An 18,670-nucleotide genomic window follows, 5' to 3' on the forward strand; every position below is an offset into this window, starting at 1 on the left:
TAACCCGCCGTGACGTCATCCGCCATTAATGCACGTTTTGCTCAACGTATCTCAACGGATCCTTATCTTAATAACTGTCCCGAAAACCGAGGCATCTCTGCAGCTGGATAATCATGTCTTCAGCCTCCTCGTTTCTCGCGCCCATTCATCAGCCGTCCCTTATAAGTAGGCCCGACCCTTAGGTCTTCGTCATTCTTCCCTTTCCATCGTCTTCCTCCTCTCGACGCCTTAGAGCCCGAGCTCCGCCGCCGCGCATCCCGTCTGCACCAACCAAGGCCGCTGCATCGACCTGTCTTGACCAGAGAACCGCGGCGCACCTCCGCTGCTCATCAGCACCAATAAGTCCTCGCCTTCCCGTATATTAGATCCGCATTAGGGTTCGCGAGTTCTTCTGTGTTCTTCGTGGTTCTTCGCGATTCCTTCGCAGTTCTTCCACAACGGCCTCCTTTGATCCAAGAGTAGTGCATAACTTCGGCGGTAGTCGTTTCACACCCATTTTCAATACTAGTAGATCCCTTTTGCTTGCAAAAAGACCTCATTTAGAGCTTATGAACTTCTCTGTATCAGTTTTTAGGTCTAGAAATTTTTCTTTTCTGGAAGATCGTTTGATCCAAAATAATCCCCGCAATCTGTGAAACTTGTTTGTGCAACACTTAGGCAGAAAACTGCATCTGTTAGCCATGGCGGCTCATATCGCCGGCTTAAAAGAGGCCATGCTTTGTGAAATTTCCGGATCATTCATAATAGAGTTAAATAACTTAATTGCCCATGATATGCACGGCGGCTTAAATAACCTCACACAATTAGCCATATATCATGAGGCCCCTTCATAAGCCGCCATCTTGAATACTGAACTGAAATCTTCCTCCGGCTTAAATTTGAACCGGAAATTTTATTTTGTCATAGGCTTCCATCTTTCACAATGCCGCCTAAGGCTCCCAAAGCACCCATCACATGCAACTGGGTTAGATCCAACATCACTGACAGCATCCTAGCTGATTTTGTAAAGACGGGTTATCTGCCAAGGAAAGAGATCATGTCTTATCGTGCTCTTGACCCGTCAGAAGAGAAACCTCGTCCCAAGGAGGGGGAAGTTGTCATTTTCACTGATCACATGAAACGGGGTTTCGCTCCACCCGGCTCCAAATTCTTCAGAGATATCCTGCATTTTTTTTGATCTGCGACCTCAAGAGATTGGACCCAACTCCGTGTCAAACATCTGCCACTTCCAAGTATTCTATGAGGTGTACCTCGGAGAAGAACCCAGCTTGCTACTCTTTAGGGAGTTATTTTATCTGAACCGCCAGAATGAATGTGCCAACGGGCCTAGCTTGGAACTCGGTGGAATCTCAATCCAACGACGGAGAGATTGTCTCTTCCCTTATGCTGAGCCGCCAAGCCACCCGAAAGACTGGAACCAGACATGGTTCTACTGCCAAGACACTTCTCCGGCTGATGAGAACCCCCTGCCCGGCTTTCGCGCCCTGCGTCTGGAGTCAAATCACCCCTTTCCAGACAAGTTATCTCAAGCTGAACGTCAACCACTTACTCCCACCATCAACAAAATCAAAGCTCTTCTGGGGAACGGTCTAAATGGCATTGATCTGGTCCGGGTCTGGATTGCCTGGCGGGTGATTCCTTTAAGCCGCCGCCCCGGCTTGATGTGTGATTACACGGGCCAGAAGGATGATCCTCTTCGGCACAGTCCAGATGACTTACCTGAGGACGTCATTGATGATACAACCAAGTCTCTTCTGAACGAGAGCCTGGCAGATTGCGGGAGAGTGGGCTTAAGCCCTTTCTGCAAGGCTAACCCGGCTCCAGCGGTAAACCATTGACCTGGATACTTCACCTTCCATTTTAACGATTTTGTCTTAACTCACTAACCTTTGTTGTATTTTACAGGCTAATGATAAATTCTGGAAGGTCAAGTATGACCATGAAGCTGCTAAGAAAGCCAGAAAGGTTAAAAAAGCCGCCAGGAAAGCCGCTCCCCGCAAGAAGGGGAGTAAACCTAGCGCCTCGGACCTGCTTCACCTGGAAGACACCTCCGAGTCAGAGGTAGCCCTTGACTCTTTAGGCTCCTTTTTAACCATCTTATTGACATGGATTATCAGTAGGAGGACACCGGAACGAGTCATGAAGTGACTGAAGAGGTAACTATAATTTCCTCCGACTCGGAGCCCTTGCCAAGACTAAAAGTCCGAAGAGTAACCCGGAAAGTAAGATTTTCACATCCTTTAGCTTATCAAGATCCTCAATTTCTTTTGAAGCGACAGATTTATGAGAGTCGGAGGCAGACCCGGACCAGCAAGGATGCAGACCTCTCCTCCGGCTTACCCGAAGCATCAAGGAAGCGCCGGACCATGAGTAGCCTCTGGGCGTCCCTCGTCAACCACTCAATTCTTCTGACTCAAACTACCAGGGAACTTCGCCTTCCTCCGGTGACTCAATGCAGTCCAGCTTGCCGGCTTTCAAAACCGCTCCCGGGTAATGATGATCAGTTGATTTTGTGCTTATCTTACTCATGTTCTTGCACTAACCCTTTGACTTGCAGTGTACAAGTGAAGCCCAGCAAGAGGGCGAAGAAAAATAAGCCGACCGAAGAGCCGGTCCTGGCTGAGCCGGAACTCAGAACGGCTGCTCCTGATGCCTCAGTTGATGAGTCGCCGGCTGTACCATCTCCTGATGCCACCACTGCTCCAACTGTTGAACAAGCTATGGGAGGTTCTGAGAACCCGGAGATCCCCAACTCGGCTCATCCAGATGATCCGGACGTTGAGATCACCCGGACTGAGTTTGTCGAACCGGGACGACCTACCGTGCTGGCCAAGTGCTCTGCCAAGGAAGAACTTCTGGAACGCCGCCGGGCCAAGTTGGACATCAGTGATTATGCTCATCTGAGCATCGAAGATATTGTCTCTGGCTATGTGAATCAAGTGCACAACAGCTGGGATCTGGAGATTGACATGGTGAAACAAATACAGCAAAAATCTGAGGTATAACTCTCTTTCTTACTCCATAGTTATACTTACCATGCCAGCCCCCAAGTCTATTACTTATGATAAAATATGTTGTAGACTTAATACCGGCTTAGTAATCACTGCAAGAAAACCGGCTTACCTGGCAGCACTCAAGGTCCGGTTTAATCAGCATATCTGAACCGGTCCTTACCTTGTTTTAATCAAGTAGTTGAACAGCAATATGCATTAGCCCCCAAGTGCCAAGTACCTTTGCTTGCAAAGTGCTTGGGACTTATTTGCATGAACCGCCACTGTAAATAGAGCTCTTCAGCATACATTAGCCCCCAAGTGCCAAGTGTCTTTGCTTGCAAAGTGCTTGGGACTTAATGTTGCATTATAATCATCCTAACCGTGACCCGGAATTTATACAGGCCACCTTCAAGCAATTTGAATCGGATATCTCTGATTTAAAGAAACGCCTGAAGACTCAAGAAAATGAAACCCAAAAGGCCAACTCCAAGTTTGAATTCAGTGTATCTGCTCAAGAGAAACTGAAGAAGAAGTTTGAAGCAGAGAGAAAATCCTGGGCAGATGAAAAAACTGCTTTACTCAGCCGGGCCAAACAAGCGGAGGCCACTCTTGCTAAAACAACCGCCGAGCTATCCAGCTTAAAACGCCATGTATCTCAGATGGTCTCCACAATCTTTGGTAAGTTACTCTGTAAGTGTTTAGCCAGTTCAATTGTCATCAGCTTACCTGACTTTGCAATGCAGGTCCCAGGAGCTCCAATCTTAATCAAAACATGCTGACAAAACTGAAGGCGGTTTATACCTTGGTGGAGCAACTTTACACCGGGTCACAACGTGCCTTAGCCATTGTGGCTCTGTCAAATGAAGTTCCCACTCATCTGGCGGATGTACTCAAGCGGCTTGCCGTACTTCCTCAGCGCTTCCAAGAGTTGAGACGAGCTTCTGCAAGAGCCGGAGCCATAGCCGCTCTGAGCCGGGCCAAGGCATTTCTACCTGAGCTAGACCCGGCTGACATCGCCCTTGGGTATCCCAGTCTAAAGGAGGACGGCACCCCATTTGACCAGAAAGACTTCGCCGCTTGCGTGAAGAGCGTACGCCCTGTGGCCACACTGATTGGTAATGACACAGATCTTACAAAATATCAACCGGGCTATGACGCGGAGAATCAGAGAATCCCAACACCATGCTATGAAGCAGTCAACCTGATTCCTCCAACTCGTAAGCATACCTTCTCCCCTGAAGTTGACCCGGCCGGGTTAATTGATGATGAAGCTCAATTTGAAGCCTTGAGTGGCATTGACTGGAAATCATCAACCTTCCAGGTCATGGAAACAGCCGGAGGAGCGGAGAGGGATGACCCGGAAACCTCAGGCCAACAACGCCTTTGATCTCTCAGGCGGCTCATGGTTATGTCTGAAAAGACGATGCCTCACCTTTTAGACTCGGGGAGTCATGTAATAGAGTAGGACAAACACTTAATTTTGTCGTGCCATCGCGCACGTGTGTAGCGCTCAACATTGTTTAAGCCGCCCTTTTATATTCTTCCGGGTTATGCTTGATCCTCTGTTTTCCTTATGTTTAAAGAGCTGTCTTTAATTGTCCTGCATAGAAAAACAAATCACAAGTCCCTTGGCGGCTTACCGCATGGAGAGTCATACACTTTACATATAACCCGAAATCATAACAAACCGGTTCTCCATTATATCCTTGAGACAACCATTCCAGTATACCTGTGATCCTTCAAGTAGACCTCCGGTTTATGTGATCCGAATAATGAGTAAAAACCCCACTATGTAATATGATGCTTATCATGTGTGATCAACTTTATTGACCAAAGTTAAGCCGGTGGAATAGAAACCACCCTTGAACACGTTAGATATAATCAAAAGAACTTATTTACAACAAAGAGACTTCAAAAATTTGGAGGCCTCTGATTCGAATACGACCAGAGAACCGCCCAAAGGGGTTAAGCTAAGATTCAAATACGATCATATAGCCCCTAGTGGCTTTGGCATTGCCGATCAAGAGGGTATCGACAGCTATGTTCTCTTTGGTTCGAATACGACCTATGTTTGAACAGGAAGCCCCCAAATGATCTTGAGAGTTGTTTAACGACGCTGATTCGAATACGATCCACGTCGGTTCCCAAAGGGGGTTAAGCTATGATTCAAATATGATCAAGGAACTCCCCAGTGAGCTCGGCAATATGCCAATCAAGTGGGTATCGACAGCTATGTTCTCTTTGGTTCGGATACGACCTATGTTTGAACAGGAAGCCCCCAAGTGATCATATATTTAACGGCTAGATTCGAATACGATCATAAGCCGGATCAGCCTCCAAGTGATCATGTGATATCATAATGAAATAACAATGACACATTTACCTTTGGAGGGGAAAAAAGGACAGAGGTCCTGCTTTATTATTCATCATAATATATACATGGCTATAGAAATATGTACATTATGAGAGCCGGTGGCTCAGGTGTAATAAGGCCGAAGCTGAGCTATATTCCACGGCCGGCGGGTCTCCTCCTCCGACTTACGTGAATCTTTGTGCTCTCGAATATCGATGAGGTAGTATGACCCGTTATGCAAGTTCTTGCTGACCACAAAGGGCCCTTCCCAAGGTGGGGATAGCTTGTGTGCATCTGTTTGATCCTGGATGAGCCGGAGCACCAAATCACCTTCCTGAAAGGTCCTGGACTTAACCCGGCGGCTGTGATAGTGGCGCAGGTCTTGTTGGTAAATCGCCGAGCGAGCTGCTGCTACGTCACGTTGTTCGTCCAACAAGTCAAGAGCATCTTGACACGCCTGCTCATTATCCGCCTCAACATAAGCCGCCACTCGAGGCGAGTCATGACGGATGTCGCTAGGGAGGACCGCCTGAGCTCCCTAAACCTTGAAGAAAGGTGTGTAACCCGTAGACCTGTTAGGAGTAGTATTGATGCTCCATAATACGGAAGGTAACTCCTCCACCCAACAACCCGACGTCCGTTGCAAAGGGACCAAAAGCCGGGGCTTGATGCCCTTCAAGATTTCCTGATTGTCTCTCTCAGCTTGACCATTGGATTGAGGGTGAGCCACTGATGAAACATCAAGCCGAATATGCTCTCGTTGACAAAAATCCGCCATGGCGCCCTTAGATAGATTGGTACCATTGTCAGCTATAATGCTTTGTGGAAAACCAAAGCGAAATATCACCTTTTTCATGAACTGAACCGCCGTGGCTGCGTCACACTTACTAACTGGCTCTGCCTCAACCCACTTTGTGAATTTGTCAATCGCCACCAAGAGGTGGGTCTTCTTATCTTTGGACCTTTTGAAAGGCCCAACCATATCAAGCCCCCAGACTACAAACGGCCAAGTGATTGGAATCATCCTCAACTCTTGAGCCGGCACGTGAGCACGTCTTGAGAACTTCTGACAACCGTCACATTTACTGACTAATTCCTCTGCGTCAGCGTGAGCCGTCAGCCAATAAAAACCATGACGAAAAGCTTTCGCCACAAGGGATTTTGAGCCGGCATGATGGCCACAATCCCCCTCGTGAACCTCTCGTAAAATTTCTTGACCCTCCTCAGGGGAAACACAACGCTGAAAGGCCCCAGTAACACTGCGATGATGCAGCTCGCCATTGATAATTATCATTGACTTAGAACGCCGGGTTATTTGTCTGGCCAAAGTTTCATCCTCAGGCAATTCTCCCCGGGTCATGTAAGGCAAGTATGGCACTGTCCAATCTGGGATGACGTGAAGAGCCGCCACCAACTGTGCTTCTGGGTCAGGAATAGCCAAATCTTCCTCTGTAGGTAACTTGACAGAAGGGTTATGCAGAATATCCAAGAAAGTATTAGGCGGCACCGGCTTTCGCTGAGAGCCCAGCCGGCTTAAGGCATCAGCCGCCTCGTTCTTTCTGCGGTCAATGTGCTCCACTTGATAACCCTGAAAATGCCCGGCGATGGCATCAACTTCCCGGCGATAAGCCGCCATGAGGGGGTCCTTGGAATCCCACTTGCCTGATACCTGTTGAGCCACCAAATCTGAGTCGCCAAAGCATCTCACCCGGCTTAAGCTCATCTCCTTAGCCATCCGAAGACCATGGAGCAAGGCCTCATACTCAGCTGCATTGTTAGTACAGGGAAACATCAACCATAACACATAACGAAAATTTTCACCTCGAGGGGAAGCTAAAACGACTCCAGCCCCCGAGCCCTCCAACTGCCTGGACCCGTCGAAGTGAATAGTCCAGTATGTGTTATCTAGTCTCTCCTCAGGCGTCTGCAGTTCTGTCCAATCGTTGATGAAGTCTACCAATGCTTGAGATTTGATAGCAGTGTGTGGCACATACTTTAAATCATGAGGCCCAAGTTCAATGGCCCACTTAGCAACTCTTCCGGTGGCTTCTCTGTTTTGGATCATATCTCCTAGAGGAGCAGAACTAACCATAATGACGGGGTGGCCCTGGAAATAATGCTTAAGCTTCCGGTTTGCCATGAACACCCCATAAACAAGCTTCTGCCAATGTGGATACCGTTGCTTGGACTCAATGAGTACTTCGCTGACGTAGTAAACCGGCCGCTGAACCGGATGTTCCTTACCCGCCTCCTTGCGCTCCACCACGACGGCCACACTGACGGCTCGTGTGTTAGCGGCTACATACAACAATAAGGGCTCCTTATCGACAGGAGCAGCAAGGACTGGCGGCTCAGCTAACTGTCTTTTTAAATCCTCAAAAGCAGCATTAGCAGCATCACTCCAGACAAAGTCATCTGTTTTCTTCATCATCTGATACAGTGGTATGGCCTTTTTGCCCAACCGGCTTATAAATCGACTCAAAGCAGCGATGCGACCCGCCAGACGCTGGACATCATTTATGCACGCCGGCTTAGCCAGAGAGGTGATTGCCTTGATCTTCTCCGGGTTAGCTTCAATGCCTCTGTGAGAAACCAGAAAACCCAAGAGCTTGCCTGAGGGAACACCAAAAACACACTTGGCCGGGTTAAGCATCATCTTGTAGACCCGGAGATTATCAAAGGTCTCTCTTAGATCATCTATCAAGGTCTCCTTCTCTCTGGATTTGACCACAATATCATCCACATAGGCATGAACGTTGCGCCCAATCTGATTATGAAGACAATTTTGCACGCAACGCTGGTAAGTCGCCTGTGCACTCTTGAGCCCAAAAGGCATAGACACATAACAGAAGGCTCCAAAGGGAGTAATGAACGCCGTCTTCTCTTGGTCCTTAACAGCCATTTTGATCTAATGGTAACCAGAGTACGCATCCAAAAAACTCAAATGCTCACAACCCGCCGTGGCATCAATAATTTGATCAATACGAGGGAGGGCAAAAGGATCAGCCGGACAAGCCTTGTTTAAATCCGTATAATCCACGCACATACGCCAGGTGCCGTTCTTCTTGAGTACGAGCACCGGGTTAGTTAACCATTCTGGATGAAAGACTTCCACAATGAACCCGGCCGCCAAGAGCCGAGCTACTTCCTCACCAATGGCCTTCCGCCTCTCCTCATTAAACCGCCGGAGGAATTGCCTGACTGGCTTAAATTTTGGATCAATATTGAGAGTGTGCTCAGCGAGCTCTCTCGGTACACCCAGCATGTCAGAAGGTTTCCATGCAAAGATGTCCCGGTTCTCACAGATGAACTCGATGAGCGTGCCTTCCTATTTAGGATCCAGATTGGCGCTGATGCTGAACTGCTTAGATGAGTCACCTGGAACAAAGTTAACAAGCTTAGTCTCATCGGCCGACTTAAATTTCATTACCGGCTCATGCTCCGTGGTTGGCTTTTTCAGAGACGTCATATCTGCCGGGTCAACATTATCCTTATAAAACTTCAACTCCTCTGTCGCACAAACAGATTCAGCGTAAGCAGCGTCACCTTCCTCGCACTCCAAAGCTACTTTTCGGCTGCCATGAACCGTAATGGTCCCGTTGTGACCCGGCATCTTGAGCTGCAAATATACATAACGCGGCCGTGCCATGAACTTGGCGTAAGCCGGCCGCCCAAATAGAGCATGGTACGGGCTTCTGATCTTGACCACCTCAAAAGTCAGTTTTTCCGCCCTGGAGTTGTACTCATCTCCAAAGGCTACTTCCAGCTCGATCTTACCAACTGGATACGCCGACTTACCAGGCACCACGCCATGGAAAACAGTATTGGACTGGCTGAGGTTTTTATCGGTTAATCCCATACGACGGAAGGTCTCATAATAGAGGATGTTGATGCTGCTGCCCCCGTCCATGAGCACCTTAGTGAATTTATACCCACCAACTTGAGGAGCCACCACCAAAGCCAGGTGACCCGGATTATCAACCCGGAGAGGGTGATCCTCCCTACTCCATACAATAGGTTGCTCAGACCATCTCAAATAACGTGGAACCGCCGGCTCAATAGCGTTCACAGCCCTTTTATGAAGCTTCTGGTCTCGCTTGCACAAACTGGTAGTAAACACATGATACTGTCCACTGTTGAGCTGCTTTGGATTGGTCTGATATCCCCCCTGCTGCTGCTGATTACCCTGGCCAGGTTGCTGGTTGAACCCCCCTTGATTACCTTGAAAATTCTGAAAATTGGAATTCGAACCGCCGCCCGGGCCATGAAAGCCGCCGCCGCCTGAGCCGCCGCCCTGCCCATTGTTGCCATTGAAAGTGTTGGAATTTTTGAAAGCTTTCATGATTGCACAGTCTTTCCATAGATGAGTGGCTGGCTTCTCCCTAGAACCGTGCCTTGGACAGGGCTCATTCAATAATTGCTCAAGCGTCGGGCCTGATCCGGCGGATCGGGGAGGTGGTCTCCCCTTACGTCGGTGGTTGTTACCTTGCGCATTGGTGTTGGCCACAAATTCCATACTGCCATCAACCTTACGTTTATTACTTAATCCCATACGACGGAAGGTCTCATAAGAGAGGATGTTGATGCTACTGCCTCCGTCCATGAGCACTTTAGTGAATTTATACCCACCAACCTGAGGAGCCACCACCAAGGCCAGGTGACCCGGATTATCAACCCGGGGTGGGTGATCTTCCCTACTCCATACAATAGGCTGCTCAGACCATCGCAAGTAACGTGGAACCGCCGGCTCAACAACGTTCACAGCCCTCTTAGGAAGCTTCTGGTCTCGCTTACACAAACTGGTAGTAAATACATGATACTGCCCACTGTTGAGCTGCTTTGGATGGGTCTGGTAACCCCCCTGCTGCTGCTGCTGATTACCCTGGCCAGATTGCTGGTTAAAACCACCTTGATTACCTTGAGAATTCTGAAAATTGGAATTTGAGCCGCCGCCCGGGCCATGAAAACCGCCGCCACCTGAGCCGCCACCCTGCCCATTGTTACCGTTGAACATGTTGGAATTCTTTAAAGCTTTCATGATCGCGCAGTCTTTCCATAGATGAGTGGCCGGCTTCTCCCTAGAGCCATGCCTTGGGCAGGGCTCATTTAACAATTGTTCAAGCGTCGGGCCAGACCCGCCAGACCATGGAGGCTGTCTCCCCTTACGTCGGTGATTGTTACCCTGCGTGTTGGTGTTGGCCACAAACTCCATACCATCATCGGCCTTACGCTTATTACCTCCCTGACTCGCCGGGTTATGCTGAGGGCCCTTGCCGTTGCCATTCTTCTTTCCCTTCCCTGTCTTTTCCTCATCAGACGCGGGATCCTTGGTACTATCAGAGTCGGCGTACTTGACCAGAGCCGCCATCAGCGTACCCATATCGTTGCAATCGCGCTTGAGCCGCCCAAGCTTCATCTGCAGGGGCGCAAAACGACAATTTTGCTCCAACATCAAGACCGCAGAGCCGGCATCCATCTTATCAGACAAATGTATTATCTCTTTGACCCAGCGTACCGAATGGGTTGTAGACTCGCCTTCTTGCTGCTTGCAGTTAGTCAAATCCACAATTGACATAGATTGCCTACATGTATCTTTGAAGTTTTGGATGAACCGAGCTTTTAGCTCTGCCCATGACCCGATGGAATTGGGTGGCAGTCCCTTCAACCAAGTGCGGGCAGTCCCATCCAACATCATGGTGAAGTATTTGGCCATTGCCGCTTTGCTGACCTCCAGCAACTCCATAGCCATCTCGTAGCTCTCAATCCATGCTCCGGGCTGTAAATCAGCCGTATAATTAGGTACCTTCCTAGGTCCTTTGAAATCCTTGGGCAGACGTTCGTTACGGAGAGCCGGCACCAGACAAGGGACACCTCCGGCCCTCGTAGCTATGCCCGCCTCGATAGAAGCCGTCGGGTAAACCGAAGAAGGTCGGTAAGCCGTCATCTGAGCCGCCTGCTCAGCTTCCTAACGCGCTCTGTCTTGATCTACCGCATTAAAGGCTCCATTATGCGCCGGGCCATGGCCAGCTGGCAAGTCACGGCGCCGGACGTTGCTTGAGCCGGTCGCTGAAACCATGTGTCTGCTATAACTTGGGCTCTGGTTTGGGCGAGGAGTTGAATGAATCCTGTCCCGGCTATATGAATATGCCTCCTGTTGTGCCAGAGCCGTCTGAAGAAGTTCTCTGACCCTGCGGGTTTCGACCGCCGTTGGAGAGTCACCCTCGACTGGGAGAGCCGCCAGTCGCGCCGCTGCAGCGATCATGTTTTCCAACAGATTAGAATAATGACCCGGTGGTATTGGCACGTATTGAGGTAGGGCAGTATTCACACGGGGAGGCCCCATCACTTGCGGCTGAACCGGCGTTCCAGCCCCGGGTGCTGTGATTTCTGGCGGGTTACTGGGCCCTGCACCGGGCGTGTTGAAGAGGTTTCGAGGATCATAAACCGGAGGGAGCCGAGATTGAGCCTTCTGATGCCTCCTTCTCATGATCTCATTGGATGCGTTCCGATCCATCGTGAGCCGGAAAGACTGCGCCTGAATCAGTTGAGTCTGGGCGTCCAGAGCCGCCCGTTCTGCAGCCATCCTGATTCCTTCCGCTGCCAGATCTTCCTTGGCCCGTGCTATATCCAGCTTTAACTGTGCCACTTCTGCATCATGTTGAGCTTGATCCGCCGGGACGACCGTGGCGGTTAACATGGCCGTCATCTTATCTGTGAGATCCATTAGCACCTGAGCCGGCGAGTGCACAGGGCCTCCTGCCCCAGCGGCGGAGTTTTGAACAGGTTGTGTGCCGGCCATGAAGATTCCAACCCGGCTCGGCCACTCAAAGGGGTCCGGAATACTGTCGCCATCGGAACAACCCCTGAGCCTGCCATCGTGAAGTTGATATAACGAGTCGGTCTCACCTGTGGACGACTCGCCGTCAGAGCGGGTGGCCGTCTCATCGCCAGATCCAGATCCTTCAGAGAGTCCTCCATGGACGCATCCCACGAAAGCACGCTTCAAGGCAGGCAGAGTCCGGGCGGGTCTCGCACGCTGAGCCGTCTCGACGAGGTCGGTGCAGATGTCCGGCTCAGGGCCCGGCTCGCCAATCTTGCCAATGAAAACGTGGATTCCACCGAAGGGGACCCGGTACCCGTACTCGATTGAGCCGGCGTCGGGGCCCCAGCCTGCGTCGTCGATGTAGAGCTTGTCGCGACGACTCTTGGTCATCCAGCCCACAGCGTATCCCTTGAGCCCTTCGAAGCTGCCCTTCAAGAACTCAAATCCACCGTGCGCTGGCCCCACGGTGGGCGCCAACTGTCGTGGAATAGTCACGGTAGATGTCCTCGTGCAATGACTTAGTCGTGGAGCCATCGCAACTAGGAAGCTTAAAGGGGTTAAATGGGACAAAGGACACGAGGATTATACTGGTTCGGCCCCTTACGGTGAAGGTAAAAGCCTACTCCAGTTGAGGTGGAATTACTTAGGGTTTCGATGACCAGGGAGCTAAACCGCTATGCCTGGCTATCGATCTGATCTTACTTGTCCTGAACCGCCGCTGGGTCGTCCCTTTATATAGAGAGGTTAATGCCAGCGGCTCTCAGAGTCCCGGCCGGCTTATAAACAGTGTCCGGCTCGGACTCTTAACTATTCTTGCCTTACACTACAAGTCATGCCTTAACGGCGGTTTATCACTACGGGCCTTAAGCCGCCTCTAGGCCTTAGGCCCATTACTGAACCGCCATCCTCAAGCTTGATATTGGGCTTCATGTGATGATCGTCAGAACATAACCCGGCCCCTCCTGGGCGGGTGACTCCAGTAGTTATATCCCCAACAGATACCGTAAGGGTACTTTGGGTGTGCCAAACGTCACAACGTAACTGGGTGGCTATAAAGGTACACTACGGGTATCCCCGAAAGTATCTGTTGGGTTGGCACGAATCGAGACTAGGATTTGTCACTCCGTATGATGGAGAGGTATCTCTGGGCCCACTCGGTAAGACATCATCATAATGAGCTCAATGTGACTAAGGGGTTGGTCATGGGATGATGTGTTACGGAACGAGTAAAGAGACTTGCCGTAACGAGATTGAACAAGGTATCGGTATACCGATGATCGAATCTCGGGCAAGTGCTATACCGGTAGACAAAGGGAATCGTATACGGGATTGATTGAATCCTTGACATCGTGGTTCATCCGATGAGATCATCGTGGAAGATGTGGGAGCCAACATGGGTATCCAGATCCCGCTGTTGGTTATTGGCCGAAGAGATGTCTCGGTCATGTCTGCATAGTTCCCGAACCTGTAGGGTCTACACACTTAAGGTTCGGTGACGCTAGAGTTGTAATGGGAATTGTATGTGGTTACCGAAAGTTGTTCGAAGTCCCGGATGAGATCCCGGACGTCACGAGGAGTTCCGGAATGGTCCGGAGGTGATGATTTATATATGGGAAGTCCAGTTTCAGTCACCGGAAAGGTTTCGGGGTTTATCGGTATTGTACCGGGACCACCGAAGGGGTTCCGGGGGTCCACCGGGAGGGTCCACCTGCCCCGAAGGACCTAATGGGCTGTAGTTGGGTGGGAACCAGCCCCTTAGTGGGCTGGTGCGCCCCCCAAGGGCCCAAGGCGCCTAGGGTTGGAAACCCTAGGGGGCCGCTGCCCCCCCGGGGGCGGGCGCCCCCCTAGTTGGAAACCCTAAGGGGGCCGCTGCCCCCCCGAGGGGCCGCCGCCCTCCCTCTAGATGGATCTAGGGGGCCGGCCCCCTCTCCCCTTCCCCCTATAAATAGTGGGGGGGGGGGGGTGGGAGGGCAACCGCACCCTTCTCTTGGCGCAGCCCTCCCCCCTTCCTACACCTTCTCCTCCTCCGTAGCGCTTAGCGAAGCTCTGCCGGAGAACCACGAGCTCCACCGCCACCACACCGTCGTGCTGCCGGAGCTCTCCCTCAACTTCTCCTCCCCCTTGCTGGATCAAGAAGGAGGAGACGTCCCCGGGCTGTACGTGTGTTGAGCGCGGAGGCACCGTCGTTCGGCGCTTAGATGGGAATCAACCGCGATCTGAATCGCTACGAGTACGACTCCTTCATCCGCGTTCTTGTAACGCTTCCGCATCGCGATCTTCAAGGGTATGAAGATGCACCCCTCTCTCTCGTTGCTAGTCTCTCCATAGATTGATCTTGGTGATGCATAGAAATTTTTTAATTTCTGCAACGATCCCCAACAATGGCAGCTTCAATCCACAATCCTCATGTGGCTCGGAGGCTGTACAACTTCTCCACCTCATCGAGGAGTAACTCCTCCTCGCCGACGTGACACACCGCCGCGTCATGGGGACCTGACTCCATGGCCACGCGAAGATCAGTACTACAACTGAGTGAGCCCTCCTCAACACAACCCTTATCCGCCTCATCCCTGGGAGCCTTCACTTCCTCAAGTGCTCGGGAACCCCTATCTAGTGCGCTCCCAAGGTGGCCGGCACCATCAACGCCATGCTCTCCTGCGCGGTGACCACCTTCCACATCCCCTACCTTGGAATAGGGGCGGACCTAGAATCTCAGCTTTGGGGGTGTAACGGTTCAGAGTTTACACTAAACATCGCCATAATATCAATAAATAGTCTTAAAATAGCATCAATTTGATAGCTATTTATTGTTAAGTACTGACAGACCGATGAAAAAACTGGCTGCCTGGAAGGCATCGCTGCTCTTGCGGTGAGCGGCTTGCTCTCGTTTGTCACGTGGTCACTGCCATGTGTGGCCAGTCGCGCCCGCCGTAGCGCCATGCAGAGGGCGATCTCCTCCACGTCGTGTGGCTCCGCATCGCGCAGCAGGCTCTCCAAGTCTTCGGAGCCTCCATCGGAGACAGCGCTGCTGTCGTCGCTCATCATAGATTGAAAACAGATGGGACGAGAAGAGGTGGAGATAGAGAGAAAGAGAGAGAGAGAGTGGAGTGGAGTGGAGTGTGTCGACTTTGGACTGGGGTTATGCGATATATGTGGGGTCAGAATGGCCACCGTAAGCAGGGCCGACGTGACAGACGTGCCCGGGCCTTTCCCAAACCCGCCTCAGATTTGAGCAGGCTTTGAGAAGTGTTAGACAGCCCGAACGTCCGTTGTCAGAATGAGGGGTGCGTCTCGGTCTGGGTTTTTTGCCCGGCCAGTGACCTAGACAGAAGCTGTACTAATTTCAGTCGACTGGTAAATTAGTGCGTGTGTGTCTGGGCTGGCCTATCAGTCTTTTTGGGGCCCGTGTGCGTAGGCGGTTTGGGTGGGGTTATCACGTTTTCTTTGCAAAAAAATAGAGACCCGGTTTCGGTGGCGGTGCAATGGGGGTACGTCTTGTTCAGCCGCGTGTCGGTTCGTTTTCGCGTGATGAGGCCAGGGGGGCGAGTTGTTCGGTGAAGGGTGGAGGGAGCGGAGAGGAAATGGTGGGGGCAACTATGGCGAGAAAGCCTGGTCATGGGGGCGGAAAAGCAGCATTCGCCGCCGGCGAGACCGTAGACGTGTGCCACACCTCCCCCCATCTCCACACCTCCCCCATCGTGTGGTTTCTGGTCCAATTAGTGGATCGGCCGGCAGGCTGTTTGTTCGTTTTGATTTCAGCACCATGGTCTGTACTTTTTCCTCAGCTAGGCTTTCAGATCTAGTTTTGCTGTAGAGGTTTTTTCCTTCTGCGGTGAGATCTTATGTAGAACAGTTTTGGGGACGATTGTGTGGGTGTTCTACTCGCAGAGCATTTGCCTGGTGAAATTTGTTAATTTTGAGCAATGTCTGGTGTGCCTTTTCTGGCGAAATTAAGTGAAAACAAAGTCTAAATTCACCAAACTGTATATAGACCATAGACCATAGTTACTGTGGCTGCATCATTTATTGTTCTCACTGGCTGCTAGATATGTCGGTGCACTGCCTGAACTTTCAGCAGAGAAGGGCAAGAACTGGTTTCAGCACTCCATTATGGTGTGCAAGGTTCCTGGTGTGTGTCATGACTGATCTGTCATTCTTTGTTTTCAGTATATTTTGACCCTCTCTTATATCTCTGACTCAAGTCTTTCATTTCCACTTTTTTGTTTAGTTGTCATGTTTTTTAGCAAGTCCCTAGGATTCTCTACACATTGTGTATTCTATTTTCTTGGCATTAGCTTTTTGTTGATTTATTTTTGTGTGCTAGTTCAGTTCTAAGTCTGATGTCTCAACTTGCAGTTTGATTCAGAAAGTTTGCCAATTTTGGCTGACACAATTGTTGTTGCTGTTGATACGGGTCTGGGTAACTTGCTTGCACATAGATTCTAACTTTTGAAGTTTTTTTTTCGTATCTGTGAGAAGTTGCTTCCAATTTCTCTTCACTACAAATCGTGCATGGTATGTGCTGCAGATAGTAATAATACTGCAGTTTCTGAGATCAGCTGCCATTGTTCAGTTGGTGAGAAGCAAACTCTTTTTCTATGCCAACGTGCTTATTTCACTCTTTTTTCTCAGTTGGCTTAAGAGATATGAATGACATTTCGTTCTTGTATGCAAAAGATGATGTTTGTTGACAAATAACTCAAACTATTTGCGCCAATCACAAGACCGAAAGGAGACCATGCTACCCAAGTTTCAATGTGGATGTAGTGGCAGATAAAACGTGTTTGTGGAAGGATATTTCAGCTGAACCAGATTTGAGTCAAGCATTGTAAGTTGTAACTCTCAAGGCCAATCCCAGTTCATCCAAATTCCTCACACTATGGTATGGCCGTGTGTTGTCTTGCATGAACATTGCCGTCTCAAGCCAACCATACAGCTCAGCAGGCTCAGAAAATTGATAATCTAAGTGTACATGATCAGACTACCAGTAAAAAGCTGGTTGCTCTCACTCCCCTGCAAAAATAATTTTCGTTATTACCCTCTAATAGCTCGAGTTAGATCAAAACCACTTCATGTTTATTAGTTGCGAGTCAAAGTTCAATCATATATTCCTACGAAGGGGCAGGATCATAATCGGATTGAACGGTGCAGCTCATATTTACTGATCATATTTAGGAGAGCAGTTTGAGTTCTATTACTTTTAGTGCTTTAGTGATCCTGTTGCTTATGCATGCATGGTTCATTTAGGTTATTTATTCAGTTAGAGTTCCTTTTTTTTTTCAGTCCCTCGGTTTCCTAGTACCTCAATTTGTTTTCTTAAGTCCGTCGGTTCCTTTTTCGTAAGTCTCTGTTCCTAGTACCTCAATTTCTTATTCATGTTTCAGTGTTCACACTCTCTTTCATCAGTACCAGTTTCTCTTTTTTCAATCTTCACTTTTTCTTTCTTCATTGTTTGGTCATTTTTTTCTTAAGTACCTCAGTCCTCAGTCTTTCCGTTGTTCAGTCTTCATCCTCTCTTCAATTTCCTTTCTTCAAACATTAGAAATTTGGAACTTTCCTACTTCTTAGTTATTTAGTCCCTCGCTTTTTAACCTTTCTTTCCGCTTTAATTATTACTCTTCTCATTTTCTTCTTTTTCCTTCAGTTCCTTGGCTCCTCATTACTCTAGTTCACCAGTTTATTATTCATTTGTGTATTATTATTTCGTCAGTTTATTCACTCACCAGTTGTTCTTGAGACCTTTAGTTATCATTAGTCAGTATTCAGTTGTTCACACTGCCTATAACTCCATTGCTTATCTCCCACCACAAACCAGATGAGGTTTGATTTATGTTCTTCAGTTTTTTAGCACATGTTTAAAGTTTTCAGTATGTTTATGCATGATGGGTGTTTTCAGAAATGTTTTTTTAATCATAGCAGGGGTTTGGAATGTTCATTACTTAGGAATGTTCATTACTTAGGAATATTCAGACAAAACAGACCTATACAATTTCTGTCAGCTAAGCCTTGGTCTGAAACCGCAGTTTTCGTTTTCACTTTTCAGTCTGTTTCTTTCTCTTCGATACTAAAACTTCTCATCTTTTTTCGTGGCTCTGAAAGTGTAGCTCACACGGTTGAGTACTTGAGTCTTCTTATTTAGGACTATGTGAACCATGTGTAGAGCCAGTCAGCCAGATAGGCAATGCTCAGTCAATCATTGTTTTCCTAAGGTCATGTCGATTTTTATCGTTGATTATTTTCCATACAGCAGTCAGTGTTGTTTTTTGAAGGGTCACAGTCAGTGTTGTCCTATCTAGTTCTGTATACAGCAGCTGAAAGTAATGTTTGTCAGGTTTAGCTATCCTCTACTTTTCTTTCAGAAATGTTCAGCCATCATAGCAAAATATTTCATATTTCATTTTTTGCTTTTTGTTTTGTGTTCAGAAAAACTTGAAGCCTTATTTTGCTGATTTCTAGTATAGTCCCAGTAGTTGATTTTAGTGTCGATGTGCACCTTATTAG

This window comes from Aegilops tauschii, chromosome 2 (assembly GCF_002575655.3).
Source record: "Aegilops tauschii subsp. strangulata cultivar AL8/78 chromosome 2, Aet v6.0, whole genome shotgun sequence".
Classification (NCBI taxonomy): Eukaryota; Viridiplantae; Streptophyta; class Magnoliopsida; order Poales; family Poaceae; genus Aegilops; species Aegilops tauschii.